Source organism: Thalassophryne amazonica, chromosome 13 (assembly GCF_902500255.1).
Source record: "Thalassophryne amazonica chromosome 13, fThaAma1.1, whole genome shotgun sequence".
Lineage (NCBI taxonomy): Eukaryota > Metazoa > Chordata > Actinopteri > Batrachoidiformes > Batrachoididae > Thalassophryne > Thalassophryne amazonica.
In genome coordinates, this window is record NC_047115.1 from 33,705,671 (window position 1) to 33,721,111 (window position 15,441).

The following is a 15,441-nucleotide window of genomic DNA, read 5'->3' on the forward strand; positions in this document are numbered from 1 at the left end:
TTTGTCAGGAAAATGATCATTTCTCTACATTGATTACAGACCCTGCAGCGGGTCTGTATAATCAACCGTTTCTGCAGCACGGCTTTGCTTTGAACCTTGAACCAGTGAAGCAGTGCTTCGATCTTCGATCTGCTGCTTTGTTGGTTCTTTGTTTTATTTCACTTAATTTTTTCCCCGCTAAAACCCTAAAGAGCATATGTCTGTGAGTAATATTTACTTTTTTAATGTTAAACCGACCTGTTACGGTCTTCTGAAACAGTTAATAGATGTATTTTAAAACTTAAAAACGGGACCGATGCTAACACATTAGCATGTCTACGGCATTTTCAATGTTAAAGTTAGCATTAAGCTGAGCCATTATCAAGCCTCCCTCCCCAGCACGCAAAGGATTCTGGGATACTCTAAAACCATGAATACATGAATAGGGACTCTGAGGCCAAACCAAATTTACAACTGTGTACTCACTTCTGTAATAAATTATTTATATCTGATCAACTGGTCAAGATCAAATTTCAAAGGCAAGATCCACAACTTGAATTAGCTCAACACCAAGATTTGATCAGCTAACTTTGACAAAAGTCTGCTTTCCGAACAAATTTCACTGAAATGTGGAAAAACTTTCCAAACTGTTTGTAAAATAATACTGTAAAGAAAGTTTTTTTTTTAATTATTATTTTTTATTATTTATTTATTTATTTGTTTGTTTGTTTGTTTGTTTTTTTGAGGGAATAAAATGAATGATAGCAACGGCAAGAGCAGCAGATATCCTTATCTAAAACTAATCAGAGTCTAAAATTAAGTATGCATTTTGTTTGCTGCAACTTATGCAAATAATGTTTTAAGCATTTTTAAAATTAGTCCTTACTTGGATGAAGGTTAATAACTTCATCCCACATGCATTTCTGTCTCACACGGTTTTAAAGAGCCAAGTATGATCTGGTTCCACGGGAAGTGACGGGCCGTTTTAAATGCAGTTAGCACTAATGGCACCCAGGGGAATTGTTTATCTAAATATGATTTAATGATAAATTAATTCAAATGTGTCGTCGTCCTTCGCTCCACGCGTAAATCCTTTTGGAGCGGTCACGGAGGTAGAAACACCCCCACCCCCACGCTGGCCTGTGAACATCTGCTGGGCCATTTAACCAGCTAATAGATCAGCCTGGAAAGAGCGAGAGCATGAGTACGGAGGAGGTGCAGGTGTTTGAGGCCAGAGCCAGAAGACATCAAACCAAAAGCCTGATCTAAATCCACCAGAGCACTAGCTGGATGACTCACAGCCTCTCACAGATAATAAAACAAGCATAAAGTTTGCTTAAGGTACAGGTGGGGGTATTTTGCACCAGACTCGAGAGAGACCAGGCACCGGCCCACTGCAGGGAGGAAGGTAATTGGATGCATATGGGAGGAGGCAAATGAAAGAATTTAGAGTATATCTCTGCGGAATACCTAATAGGGACAGGACAGAAAAGGAAATTAAAAATTATATGAAGCAGATGGACTGTTCTTTGAGTTTTTCAGGAAAATTTATTAGGGCCATGAAAGAAATGTCTGTTTATTTTGCGCTGCAATGAAATGAACAGCCTGCTGAGTTGTGCTCGCGTTGGTTTATGAGCGTCTGGCCATTATTCATCATTTAGAAGGCATTTGTTATCGATTCATGATTTAGCATGATTTATTGGTCCTTGTCAGGTTTCATTCAAAACTCAACCTGTTTTATTTCAGCAGCAGGCCTGGAGTTTACCAAAAATATCAACAAAGTTAGGAGATATGCGGATACACTTTCATTTGTACCTCATTACATAACGGCCTTGGCTGGATTCAAGCATAATTCATTTGCTTCTGTTTTTTCCTTAATGCCAGTACAATAAAATGAAATTTTGTGGAACACAATATCAGTCAAGAAACACTTTATGAAGGAAACGATGATGGGAAAATGTTAAAATCAGGTTCATACACTGCTTAAAGTTCAGTATAGTCAGGTAGGAACATAATATTAACAATCGATCAAGAACAGCAGTTTTGCATTATTAGCCTGTCCCAAGTGGATTTATTAAGCTGTTTTCTTCCTATACCAAGCATCATTAAATCGACTAGCTCTGGGAACATAAAGGTTAGCGCTGATATTAACCCAACATATGGTTCCAATTTGAAAGGAACATCTCAAGCGAAAATATCTCAGTATAAGGGAGTCAACTCCATCTTTTACAGTTATGTATAAATTTAGTCATGCTGATAAATTAACATTTAATTCTCCTGACATGGTAATTCCCAAGCAAATTCTCATTATATTCACTCAAAGCTCAATTCTGTTTAGTTAAATGAAATGAAACAAGGTGCTATTCTGTGAGGTGTTCAAATCCAGCGTCATCCAACTGCAATGCAGTACTGTGGTATGGAGGGAATTTATAGTATAAAGTATACTTCAAAACATGTTGGTTAAAAAAAAGTCAAAATGTTTTTTCAATAAGCCAGTAAATGCATCTAAACAAATTGTAATCCTTTTTAATTTAGTTAGATTTATGCTATTTCCAAGCCTGTAAGGGGCATAGTGTGTACAAAGGGGTCAGTGAGAAAGTGGGATTGCAAAGTTTCCATCACTAGCTCCACCCACCGGAAAAATCTGGTGTCATACCCAAGAAATAATGACCACACTGATAAAATAATAATAATAATAATAAATTTTAAAATCCATTGTTATTAAGGTTTAAAAAAAACTGGCAGCTGTGGTTACCAGAATAATTCTGTAAAAAAAAAAGGAAAGTAGCCTTGTTGCTAATCGTAAGGACCTAGTACCCAGTGGAGTCTTGTGTTGCTTGTTTTCAATTATTAAGTTATTCAGTTAAATTAGATGTTACTTTTGTTCCACATATACAAATTTGAAACTATTCCTCAGTGGGTTTAGTAATTTAAACATTCATAAACATTTATGTTATGCTTATACCATGCTAGTGCAGGTATGCTTGTAGCTGTGTCTTCAGCAGTGGCAAATGTATTCAAATTAAGCTAAATTTAAACAAATTTTATTTTAAATATGTTTACGAGGGCTGTCAATAAAGTATAGGTCCTTTTTATTTTTTTCAAAAACTATATGGATTTCATTCATATGTTTTTACGTCAGACATGCTTGAACCCTCGTGCGCATGCGTGAGTTTTTCCACGCCTGTCGGTGACGTCAGGCTCTATTGATCCAGGACATCGTGAGAGAACAGAGAAGTTTCAGAAGAAGTCGGTTTCAGCATTTTATCTGGATATTCCATTGTTAAAGGAGATTTTTTTAATGAAAGACGTGCGGACGGGTCCGCGCGTCGGGACGCAGCCGGCGCGGTGCGGCGGCACAGGAAAAACACCTCCGTGTTGATAACCATTTGTAAAATCCAGGCGGCTTTTGATGGCTTTCAGTGGAGTGAGTATATGAGAAATTGTTTAACGCTGGACATGTTCCAACTTGTCCTTAAGGCTTCCAACAGAGGTTGTTTTTCCTGTGGCGGAGCGTCGCAGCGGCTGCGAGCCGACGCTGCAATCCGTCCGCACGTCTTTCATTAAAAAAATCTCCTTTAACAGTGGAATATCCGGATAAAATGCTGAAACCAACTTCTTCTGAAACTTCTCTGTTCTCTCACGATGTCCTGGATCAATAGAGCCTGAAATGTGGAGGTTTTCAGCTTGAAACAGGCTGACGACGGCGCCTGGGACCGCTGCACGACATCCCACTGCGTGGGAAGTCCTTAAAGCGACAGTATCACCTCAAAATCTCTCATCAGCCGTTAAAATTTTCACCGAAAACCAGCTTAATTTTTCGAACCGTGTCCACTTCGATGTGCCTCACAGGTCTAGAAAAAATTTTGATCAAACAAAGCGCCAGTCTTTCAGCAACTTCTCAGACAAAGGAATTCCAATGAGGGGCTGGACGACTCCTCCCACAAGGAGTGCTCACAGGCGAATGACGTCACCGACAGGCGTGGAAAAACTCACGCATGCGCACGAGGGTTCAAGCATGTCTGACGTAAAAACAGATGAATGAAATCCATATAGTTTTTGAAAAAAATAAAAAGGACCTATACTTTGACAGACCTCGTATTACTTCACTCCTGTACTTTAGCTTTCATTGCTACACCCATTCATTTAGGTGATACTGTAGGAACAGTGGCAGGGATAGGAATCAATAACATCGAAGATGTAGACTATTGCTGTTTGGAGACTTGCAGAAATAACAGCAAAAGAAGTTAAACTCTGAAAGCAGGTGCCCTGAAACATGCATTTTTGTAGTGAGAGTTCATTTTTAACTTCTACAGCATTTTCTCATCCAAACATTAAATAGTAATGCTTTGTTGGTGCAACAAGCTCAGAAATGGGCTTTCTCTCAAAACCTTTGTTGAGTAAAGACATTGAAGTATAGTGTTGGTGTACACATACTTAGACTAAGGGGATCTGCAGATGCATCAACGCCTTCAAACTTGCAGTTCTTATCTAATCTTTGTCATTTGTTGCTAATAAATTATTACTGTAGGTCTACAGATATGTATGCAAAGCCCAGAGTTGGTTGAGCCCAGTTTTTCACTTGGATCATTCATCCTGATCTTATTATTAACCCAAGAATGACAAATCTCTGGTGTCTATTAACCTGGATCCTTAAAGTGATAATGCTTCACCCACGGCTCTCCTGGTAAACTGTTCACAAGCATACACAGTAACAGGCTTTGAATCTCCTTTTCCTAAAGCAAACCCAAACCACCACCCACCCACACACACACAGAAACAGCAAGAACTCTCCAAAAAAACAACTTTGGGGTCATAGACTCTACACTAGTAAATAAATTAAGTTGCTCTTAGTACCAAGACTACTGGATTATGACAAACATGTTGAAGACTACACATCACTAAAATGTAAGTACAGGAATGTGTAAGAAAACAGTGTTATTTGTTGCAAGACCTACTTTATTTGCTTACCTGCCAATCTCTTTCATGTATGCTATTTGAATTTTGATTTAGAGAGTTTAGCATCATGAATATAAATTAACCAAACTCACCAATAAACATTGGGTTGTACAGGTTTGTACTTATAGGTAGTCTACATAGATGCACATATAGACAAATATTATTTTAGTAACAAGCTGGCACCTGTCAGTCATGTGATGCTGTTTCAACCATTCATTTCACACAGATAGTGTAAAACCAAGTTGACTAAATGGTCTTGTAAATTAGGTGCTGTACGAATACAAGTCTATCAGCTCCAATCAAAGGAAATAATAGCTGCCATAATTTTGACATTAGCACCACTTGCACCCTGAACAGTGTCCCAGCTAATGTTTTAATGGCTGATGTACTTTCTGTGAATGTGTCTTTTTGGAGGTATTGCATTTTTATCCTGCAAACTTTCCTTTTCTTCACTCTGAGAGTTTCTGTTGAACACAAGGAAGAACACAAAGTTCACTGTTCCATGAGTTCCCCCAACTGGCCCATCCTCAGCGTAACTTTGCTATATTTTATTTGTCAGAAACACACATATACAAACACAAAAAAGTGATCTTAAAGACAGACAAGCAAGCAACTAACTATTTCGACAGAAACACAAACTAAATAATATATCTAATATAGACTAAATTGGATAATATTAAAGTACATTTAACACCAACCCTTAAGAACCCATCGTGTCAGTGTAAATCTCCAAATGTTAGTGCTCTAGGCAACGTTAACATTAAGATGTGGCCATAAGACTTCCTTTAAGTAATAATAACTTTAAGTCAACATAATTTTCTAAAGCTACACTTTGGTGTTATGCCGTCACAAGCTGACTCTTGTTTCAAACTGAGTTTTATATGAACTCAAGCATTGTGTGACACAGTAATTAAGCTGTTTGGATGGTTGATTTGACAAACATGTAATTAACTGCTTGTTCTTAATTTCCTTGAATGTCTGAACTACTTCTGTCATTGCTGTTTTTACAGATGTGCAGGCTGGAAGGCAGAGAAAAGGTTAAATAAATACTTGCCAGTTTCCCCTTTGTCACTACCAACACTCTAACACAACGTGAAGTGACATTCATGTCGCTGGGTGCTCAGCCGTTATGTGGGCACACAAGTTATGTGGGCAGATGTGTGATGCTGATATCTTTGCATAAGACTGAACGTTCAAGTACCTGTCTTACTGTGTGTCTATGAGACCTGGATGTTAACTAGTGACCTGAGGTAAACACAGGTGCCTTCAGTACGACCTGGACATGATCCAACTTGCAGATACCTCCATTGTCAAGGTCCCCCAAAAAAACCTAAGTCTCTGAAGCACCCATCTGTGATCCAGCTGCAGACAGATGGCTATTTTCAAGAGGTGAGGATGGACCGGTTGGCTGCCTGGATGGTTTACCATTCAGGAATCAGGGTGCCTCCATAGTGAAGTGGGTGCAGCAACTCATGGCACCAACACATGCTTCTAGACCTAACTTAACTTGAGCTGACCTCCTACCTAATTGAAAGGCTTGCACCTTACCTTTCATTGTACTGGTTAAGATGACAAAGTATCTTTACCTGTATCTGTACAACAACAAGGTAAATGTACTACAACTCCAATAGAGTGAAGCCAAAATCTTTCAGTCTCTCTATCTCGTAAACATCTGCAATTGTTGCAAGTCTATGCAACATGACTGGCTAACATAAGATTTTCCTATATTTGACGCTGTGTCACTTTCTTATTGGACAGCAAGGACTCTATCTTATATCCAGCACAAAAAGGAGGTGATGGTCTAGTGGTTAAGCACTGGGCTTCAGACGAGAGGTTTCTCGGTTCAAATCCCAGCTTGACCAGAAAATCACTAAGGGCCCTTGGGCAAGGTCCTTAATCCCCTAGTTGCTCCCGGTGTGTAGTGGGTGCCTTGCATGGCAGCAGGGATGAATGTGAGACATTTGATGTGTAAATCGCTTTGAGCGTTTGATGCAGATGGAAAAGCGTTATATAAATGCAGTCCATTTACCATTTAAAGCAATGCGCAGTGCAATGCAACTGTCATTGCCTATTTCCAACTGGTACAGTTGTCATTTGCATGCCCAGATTCTTTAAAAAGCACATGCAGTTGCACTCATCTGTTCACCCATGACTGTGCTGGCCTTAAAATGAGGATTGGTTAGGTGCATTACTTTTACACCCAACAGAAAGTGCACCAACATGCTCAAACTTATCTTCAACTGCTTATCTGAGATCGGGTCACGGGGAGTGCACCAACATCACCACCAAAACCTGGTCTAAAGTTGAGCATAATTTTTTTTTCCAGATATACTTTACATAGTTGGGTTCAGTTGGGTACACCCTACTTGTGCACACAGGGATGTACATTAGTGCCTCTTTCTTTCCAGTGATCAAAATAAGGCAAAACTGAATTTAAAACACATCAAATGAAACAAAACTATTCACTAAAAGAAAAATACAAAACATTAATTACTGGTTTGTGCCATATTTTTATGCTGGGTCAATGCTTCCCAGGTTTGCAGGCAGTGTGCACCAATATGCAGATGTCCTATATGTGTCAGGCTTCTGTACTTGGTGGGAAAAGGTTGAAGACTGGGTGAACATGGAAGGAGGAGGTATTGCACAAATGAGGCACCTAAGCGGTTCAACTCGGTGAGGTGTGTCAGGTACTGCCCCTGTAACTGTTGCTTTTTGAGCGGGTGGTGGAGAGCTTAACACATTGCGCACAGATTCCTTATTTGCCAGAAAACCTCTCACTTCAGTCACCTATTGAAGTTCGGACTGCCAGTAAAAAGACTGATGTACAGTGCATCTAGAAAGTATTCACAATGCTTCACTTTTTCCACATTTTATGATGTTACAGCCTTATTCCAAAATGAATGAAATTAATTTTTTTTCCTCAAAATTCAACACACAATTCCCCATGATGACAATGTGAAAAAAGTTTTTTTTTTTTGTTTTGTTTTTTTTTTAGATTTTGCAAAATTATATATATATATATATATATATATATATATATATATATATATATATATATAAAGAAATCATGTGTACATAAGTATTCACAACTTTTGCCAGGTCCATCCTGTTTCCACTGATCATCCTTGAGATATTTCTACAGCTTAATTGGAGTCCACCTGGTGTAAATTCAGCTGATTGGACGTGATGTGGAAAGACACACACCTGTCTACATATAAGGTCCCACAGTTGACAACATGTCAGAGCACAAACCAAGCATGAAGTCAAAGGAACTGTCTGTAGACCTCCAAGACAGGATTGTCTTGAGACACAAATCTGGGGAAGGGTACAGAAACATTTCTGCTGCTTTGAAGGTCCACATGAGCACAGCACTAACCCTAACCCATCCATAAATGGAAGAAGTTCGGATCCACCAGGACTCTTCCTAGAGCTGGCCAGCCATCTAAACTGAGGGATCGGGGGAAAAGGACCTTAGTCAGGGAGGTGACCAAGAACCTGATGGTCATTCTGTCAGAGCTCCAGCATTCCTCTGTGGAGAGAGGAGAACCTTCCAGAAGGACAACCATGTCTGCAGCAATACAACAATCAAGCATGTATGGTAAAGTGACCAGACGGCAGCCACTCCTTAGTAAAAGGCACATGGCAGGCCACCTGGAGTTTGCCAAAAGACACCTGAAGGACTCTGACAATGAGAAACAAAATGGGGGAAAACCTTTCATGTTATCATTGTGGGTGTTGTGAGTAGAATTTGGATGGAAAAATGAATTTACTGTATTTTGGAATAAGGCTAACATAACAAAATGTGGAAAAAGTGATGCGCTATGAATACTTTCCGGGAGCACCGTATGTGCATGTTTGAATCTGAATCCATGTTGCAAATCTAAACAATTCAATTTCAATTTATTCACTTTATATAGCGCCAACTCACAACAGTGTCGCCTCAAGGCACTTCACACAAAACAATAAAAAAAAACAAGATAAAATGAAGTCAAAGATTAAAAAGCACAATTAAAAGATTAAAAAGCACAATAAAAGAGCAAAAAAAAAAAGAAAAGAAAAAGCATATTAACAACATACCAGCAATAAGTAAGAGAAAACGAGTGTGTCTTAAGTCTGGACTTTAAAGTTTCCACAGAATATGACTTCTTTATTGATGGAGGGAGATCATTCCACAGAACAGGAGCACGATAAGAGAAAGCTCTGTGACCTGCAGACTTTTTATTCATCCCAGGGACACAAAGTAGTCCTGCACCCTGAGAATGCAAAGCCCGGGCCGGTACGTAGGGTTTAATTAGATCAGCGGGGTAGGGAGGTGCCAGTCCGTGAACAGTTTTATAGGCTAGTAGCAGAACCTTAAAATCTGATCTCACAGAGACAGGAAGCCAGTGAAGAGATGCCAGACAAAGGATGAACAGACAAAGGTCATGTGAAAACCGTTTTTTTTTTTAATCCATTTCAAGTCTCATTCATGGGTGGTTTGAAATGTGATTCAAAGCATATTTTGCAAATCCATTTTGTCTGAACACTCAGATCAGATTCCAGATGTGTTTTGTTACGTCTGTGACCTTCCACGTTTTACCTGGTGAAACCAATGGTTACTTTTCCCTCAGTTTAAGGCATTGACAGATGGAAATCTGAATGGTTTACTTCACAGTCTTAACTAACCTATACAGTGCCAGTTTCTCATTTTTGGTACCTGTGTCCGAACGTTTTACTGGTAGTGTAAATAGCAAAGTGAAGTTGTACATGTCCCTGTTGTACTTATGCTCTACTTCTGAGACAGTATGCTATAGCTCATCCAGATAGGGCACTGAGTATGAGTACAATTTGCTGTGCATCTTTATTTACAGTTTATGATTCAACTAAACATATAGTAATACAACCAAACAAAATTATTGCTTTGAATCTCAAAGAAATCGAGCTAATCCATCCATAGCATCCTGTAAACATAAATGTACAATGAGTGACTTGCTAGAATAAAAGTTGTATAACTTTGATGTGGGATTACTTCAAGGTAACTGTAGTTCATGAGTCAAAAACAGTCTGGTATGCACTTGAAAGAGCTCTCTTCCATCCAGTTTAAAAGAAAACCATACCAGTACCCATGACTTCAGTTTTTTTTCTTTTTTTTTTTAACTGAACATCAAATGCAGATATGCATGAGAGATGAGGGTGCAAATACACAATCGATCAGGCAGGTGCAACGCTCGTTACCCGATCCTTCAACCAAAACAAACTCTGTGTATTGTTTTGATTCGAAGGTTGCTTTTGAATTTTTGAAGGCGCTCCCCTTTAAGCGACGAGAGACATCTCAGTATGAATCATTCGCCTCCTCCTCACACGTGCCCCTCGGAGCTGCAGGCCAAGAAAGGAGATGTGTTGTGAGAATTGTGAGAACAAAAACAATTCTCACCTTGAGATAAACAAGAGGCATCACTGAGGCCTTGCTGCCTTCCTGCTGTGCTCAGCGAACCTTTCCATTGTGGATGAGGAATTCAACGAGCAACAGAGTTCATCGACAGTACAAGTAAATTTTAAAAAGATCCTATGGTGTACAGTTCTGCAGCTATGAGACAGGCCTGGACTCAAGAACCCAAATCAGTTGTTTTCTGATAGAATACTGAAACTGGCCACTCACTTTGCAGTGACATGGTGCACTTGTGCTTCATCAGTCTAACGCAGCAGATCAAAGCAATGCAGAAACATATTTCAGAATAACAGCACAACACAGCACACGTTAGAATGTGCACCTGTATCCACGTGAGCAAGAGGTGCACACTGTGTACAACACTGCACACGTTCTCCCATCTGGGGCTGACGCAAAGCTCTATTTACTAATCTAATTTACTGTGTGTGTAAAAGATCCACTTGTTTCACACATTTGATTAGCTAACATGCTTGTGATATATGTCTTTGTGCCATATTACCAAATGCATACAGAGACCTGAGAAAAATGACACCCTGAGATGTTAATATTGGGTGCTTATGTGGACAATAACAAACATGGAAATATATTTATTGAGCACACAAGTGAGTGTTTGTTTTGTTTTTTGTGTGTTTTCGTCAAATGGAAACATGAGCCATCACCTCAACTTTTGTCATGGCCACGTGTGTTGCCAAAATTATTGAAGTATTTATATTATGCACAAAACCATGGAAATGGCTTTTATGTATTGCACACAAACAGTAAAATTTGTGCAATATGTACACTGCATCTGGACAGTATTCACAGCACTTCATTTTTTCCACATTTTATGTTACAACCTTATTCCAAAATGGATTAAATTAATTTTCCTCAATTCTCCACACAATACCCCATAATGTGAAAGTTTTTTTTTAAGATTTTTGTAAATTTATGCTAAATAAACTAAGAAATCACATGTACATAAGTATTCACAACCTTTGCCATGAACCTCAAACTGAGCTCAGGTGCCCTGTTTCCGCTGATCATCCTTGAGATGTTTCTACAGCAAAATTGGAGTCCACCTGGGGTAAATTCAATTGACTGGACAAGAACTGGAAAGGCACACACCTGTCTACATACAAGGTCCCCACAGCTGACAGTGCATATCAGAGCACCAAACCAAGCATGAAGTCCAAGGAATTGTATGTAGCCCTCTGAGACAGGATTGTCTTGAGGTACAATCTGGGGAAGTGTACAGAACATCTGGTGTTTTTTAAGGTCTGAATGAGCACAGTGGCCTCCATCATCTGTAATGGAAGACGTTCAGATCCCCCAGGTCTCTTCCTATAGCTGGCCTCCCTTGTAAACCAAGCAATCAGGGGAGAAGGGCTTACTTAATCAGGGAGTTGACCAAAAGCCTGATGGTCACTCTGTCAGAGCACCAGCATTTCTCTGTGGAGAGAGAAGAAACCTTCTACAAGGCCAGCAAGAACCAGGTACCATCCCTACAGGAAGCATGATGGTGGCAGCATCATAGTGTGGAGATGTTTTTCAGCGACAGTAAACGGGAGACTAGTCAAAATTGAGGGAAAGATTAATGCAGCAATGTACTGAGTCATCCTGGATGAAAACCTGCTCCAGAACACTCTTGACCTCAGGCTGGGGCGACGGTTCATCTTTCAGCAGGACAATGACCCTAAGCACACAACCAAGATATCAAAGAAGTGGCTTCAGGACAATTCTGTGAATGTTCTTGAGTGGCCCAGCCAGAGCCCAGACCTGAATCTGGCTGAACATCTCTGGAGCGATCTGAAAATGGCTGAGCACTGACACTCCCCATCCAACCTGATGGAGCTTGAGAGGTGCTGCAAAGATGAATGGGCAAAACTGCCCAAAGATAGGTGCACCAAGCTTGTGTCATCATATTCAAGAAGACTTGAGGCTGTTATTGCTTCCAAAGGTGCATCAACAAAGTACTGAGCAACAGGTGTGAATACTTATGTACATGAGATTTCATTGATTTTATTTTTGATAAATTTGCAAAAAAAAAAAAAGTTTCATGTTGTCATTATGGGGTGTTGTGATAGAATTTTGAAGGTAAAAATGAATTTACTACTCCATTTTGGAATAAGGCTGTAACATAACAAAATGTGGAAAAAAGTAAAGCACTGTGAATACTTTCCGCATGTACCGTATGTCAAATGTTTGGACAGACTCTCCCATTCAATTGAATTGGAGCAGGTTTACTGAATTGGTGACTCATAACTGACCGTAGGTGTCAATTCAAGTGTGTTTGTCTGTCCATGTGTCAAGCCCTGTGATAGCCTTGAGGCCTCTCCAGGTCACCCCACTGTGACCCTTAATTAGAATAAGCAAGTTTCAAAATGAATTAATGGTTTGCTCACATGCAAATGTGTCTTTATGCACGTGCACCCCGTATGTGTTTGTTTACTTGTAATAACATTGGTGCAGCACCATGCAGTGCACATTATGATGTGATATTGGAAGAATGTCACGTGTCATGTTGTCAACATTTTCAACATGCTCTGTTGATGTCTCGTCTCATCAAGACCCACATTCTCAAAGTATGTTGTGTGCACACCTTGCAGTTGGACTTGTGTTTGTGTACAGTCATGACAAAATGCACATTCGTATCGTGCCATTGTGTAGTCAGCAGCCAGTTTAAGTGCAGTGCATTCCAAAATAGTCATGCTTTAGTTGTGAGTAGAATTTAGTTTGAGTTTAAATCTTTTGTTTTAATTTAATTCTAAAAGTGACTTTTCTTTGGAGCAATAAGTAAGCACATCTTCACATCACTGGAGAGTGAGAGTTTCATCTTATCTCAACTAAGCTGTACCTTTCTAGTGTGAGATTAGCACAAGTGACTGAAACAAACAGAATGCCTAATGACACCTCAAAAGTCCTTCTGTGTCTGTCTGAGGTGTGTTATGTTCCACGAGGTGGCACATAGCAGAGGAAACTGCATTAGTACGAGGTGCTATAGCTTCAAAAATATGTCATTCACCACGCTGAAAAGGAATTAATGGGCTCCAGATTGCTGCTTCAAGTGAAGTACATTAAGTCAGTGGCTGACAAAATCATTTGGTGATGGAACAGATTCCCTGTATTTAATAGGTCCTTGGCATCATGGGAGAAAAGGGCAGTGATTGATATGTGTGGACTGACCCCCATTAGAATGTGAAATTATGAAGAGAGTTTAATCAACGCCAAATCACTGGGGAGGTGTCCAATCATAACATATTCATCTGATTAAAAAGGTCATATGTTACCACCATCACCAGGTTGAGGATGTGTGCTGTAGTGGGAACACTATTTAGCTCCACATAACTCCCAAATCTTGTGCAATTTTTAGAGTTGGTCAAGGATTAAATCTTACTGTCAACCAAAGCAGAGACTTTTTCAGGCTTAACACATTGTCACACCACTCTGCACTTAACTGACACAAACTGGTGACGTGACCAGCAGTCAATATGTGACTTGTTGGGTACCTCTCATCAACACCACATGATACTGAGAGGTGGCAAGATGGCGCCTGTGTGTTTGGCATGCCGTCAGCCCTGTCTCTACCGCTCGTCGAGTTTTTTTGTTATTTGTTGCTGTGTTTTTGCTCTGTGTGTTCTGCCGAGACACCTCTGCCTTGCTTGTGTATAATCGCCAATCTCTCTTGGACATTAATGCTCCTTATGAGCCGCTGCTGTCCTCTGGGTCCGGGCTGGGAGGGCCCCGCCCTGCTCTGCCACCTGTGCTCGCGGACGTCCTGCTCCACCTGCTCCGTTTTCCCTGCACTCCTCTCCAGAGGAGGCGCTTTAGAAGGCGCGGAAAGCGGAGCGGTGCATCAGTGAAATTTAAGTTTTACCTGGCAGCCTTCACTAAAGGGTCTGATCCTCGCCTCCTGTGGGATGGATGATATTTTTGGGTGTGGGAGCGCGTGCTGCGCACGAGAGGCTGCTGGATTTTGTCCTGTTGTTCCTGGACTGTCCTCTCCGATGACCGGACCGGCTTCGCTAAAGCTGTGCCCGTTTGTGCCGCAGCTTCCTGCTGCTGCCTCTTGCCGGGCTGCGGAGTTATTGCGGGCTCGCAGATGCAGTGTTTCACCTGAGCTCCTCCAGCCGCTGAAACATGCTGCGTCACTGGCTGCTGAGGAGCAGAACTTCTGCATGACTTCGTTAAAATCTGCTGATCCCACCAAGATCCTTAGTTTGGGTCTCATTAACATCAGGTCATTGTCTCTGAAGTCATTGCTGTGTGAATGACTAATTGTGGATCATCGCCTGGATATGCTTGGATTATGTGAAACTGGCTTAAATCCACAGCTGTCCTTCCTCTGAATTGAGGCCTGCCCACCGGAAGTACACTTTTTAGTCACGTTTCACCGTGATGTGAGGAAAGGCGGGGGTGTTGCTTTTATTTATAAATCCAGGTTTACTTTATTAACTGTGGGGGGGTCCATAAATATAATTCATTTGAGCATCTGATTCTCCGATATGCCCATGATGCTAAGTACTCTCAAGGTCATAAAACTGGAAATCAGTTATGTTGTCCACTGTCTATAGGCCTCCTGGCCCATATTCTGATTTTTTAGTTGAATTTGGCGCGTTCATCTCCAGTCTTTCAACTAGTGTAGACAACATTTTGATTATTGGTGACCTTTAACATTCATATAAATAAGCCCTCTGATCCCCTCGGTACAATCATTTATGGAATCATGGATGCACTAGGATTTCGGCAGTTCATTCAGGTTCAACGCATATCAGTGGTAATACTCTGGATTTGGTTCTTGCATGTGGCCTTGCTGTCACAAATATCGACATCCTGCCTCTGCATCAGCGGTCTCTGACCATTCGCTTATTAGGTTTACAATTACGCTGCCACAACCTTGCTTATCATTGCGGCGACGAATTAAACCTTCAACTTTGACTGAACTCGAAGCGAGACTACCTGAAATCCTAACTTCAAGCTTGATGAAATTTCAGTTTGGTAGACAGTCTTGCGGATAGCCTGAATATTGTGCTAAAAACCACACTTGATAAGATTGCGCCTCCTCTATTAAAGCCACGCCTTCCCAAAGCACAGACACC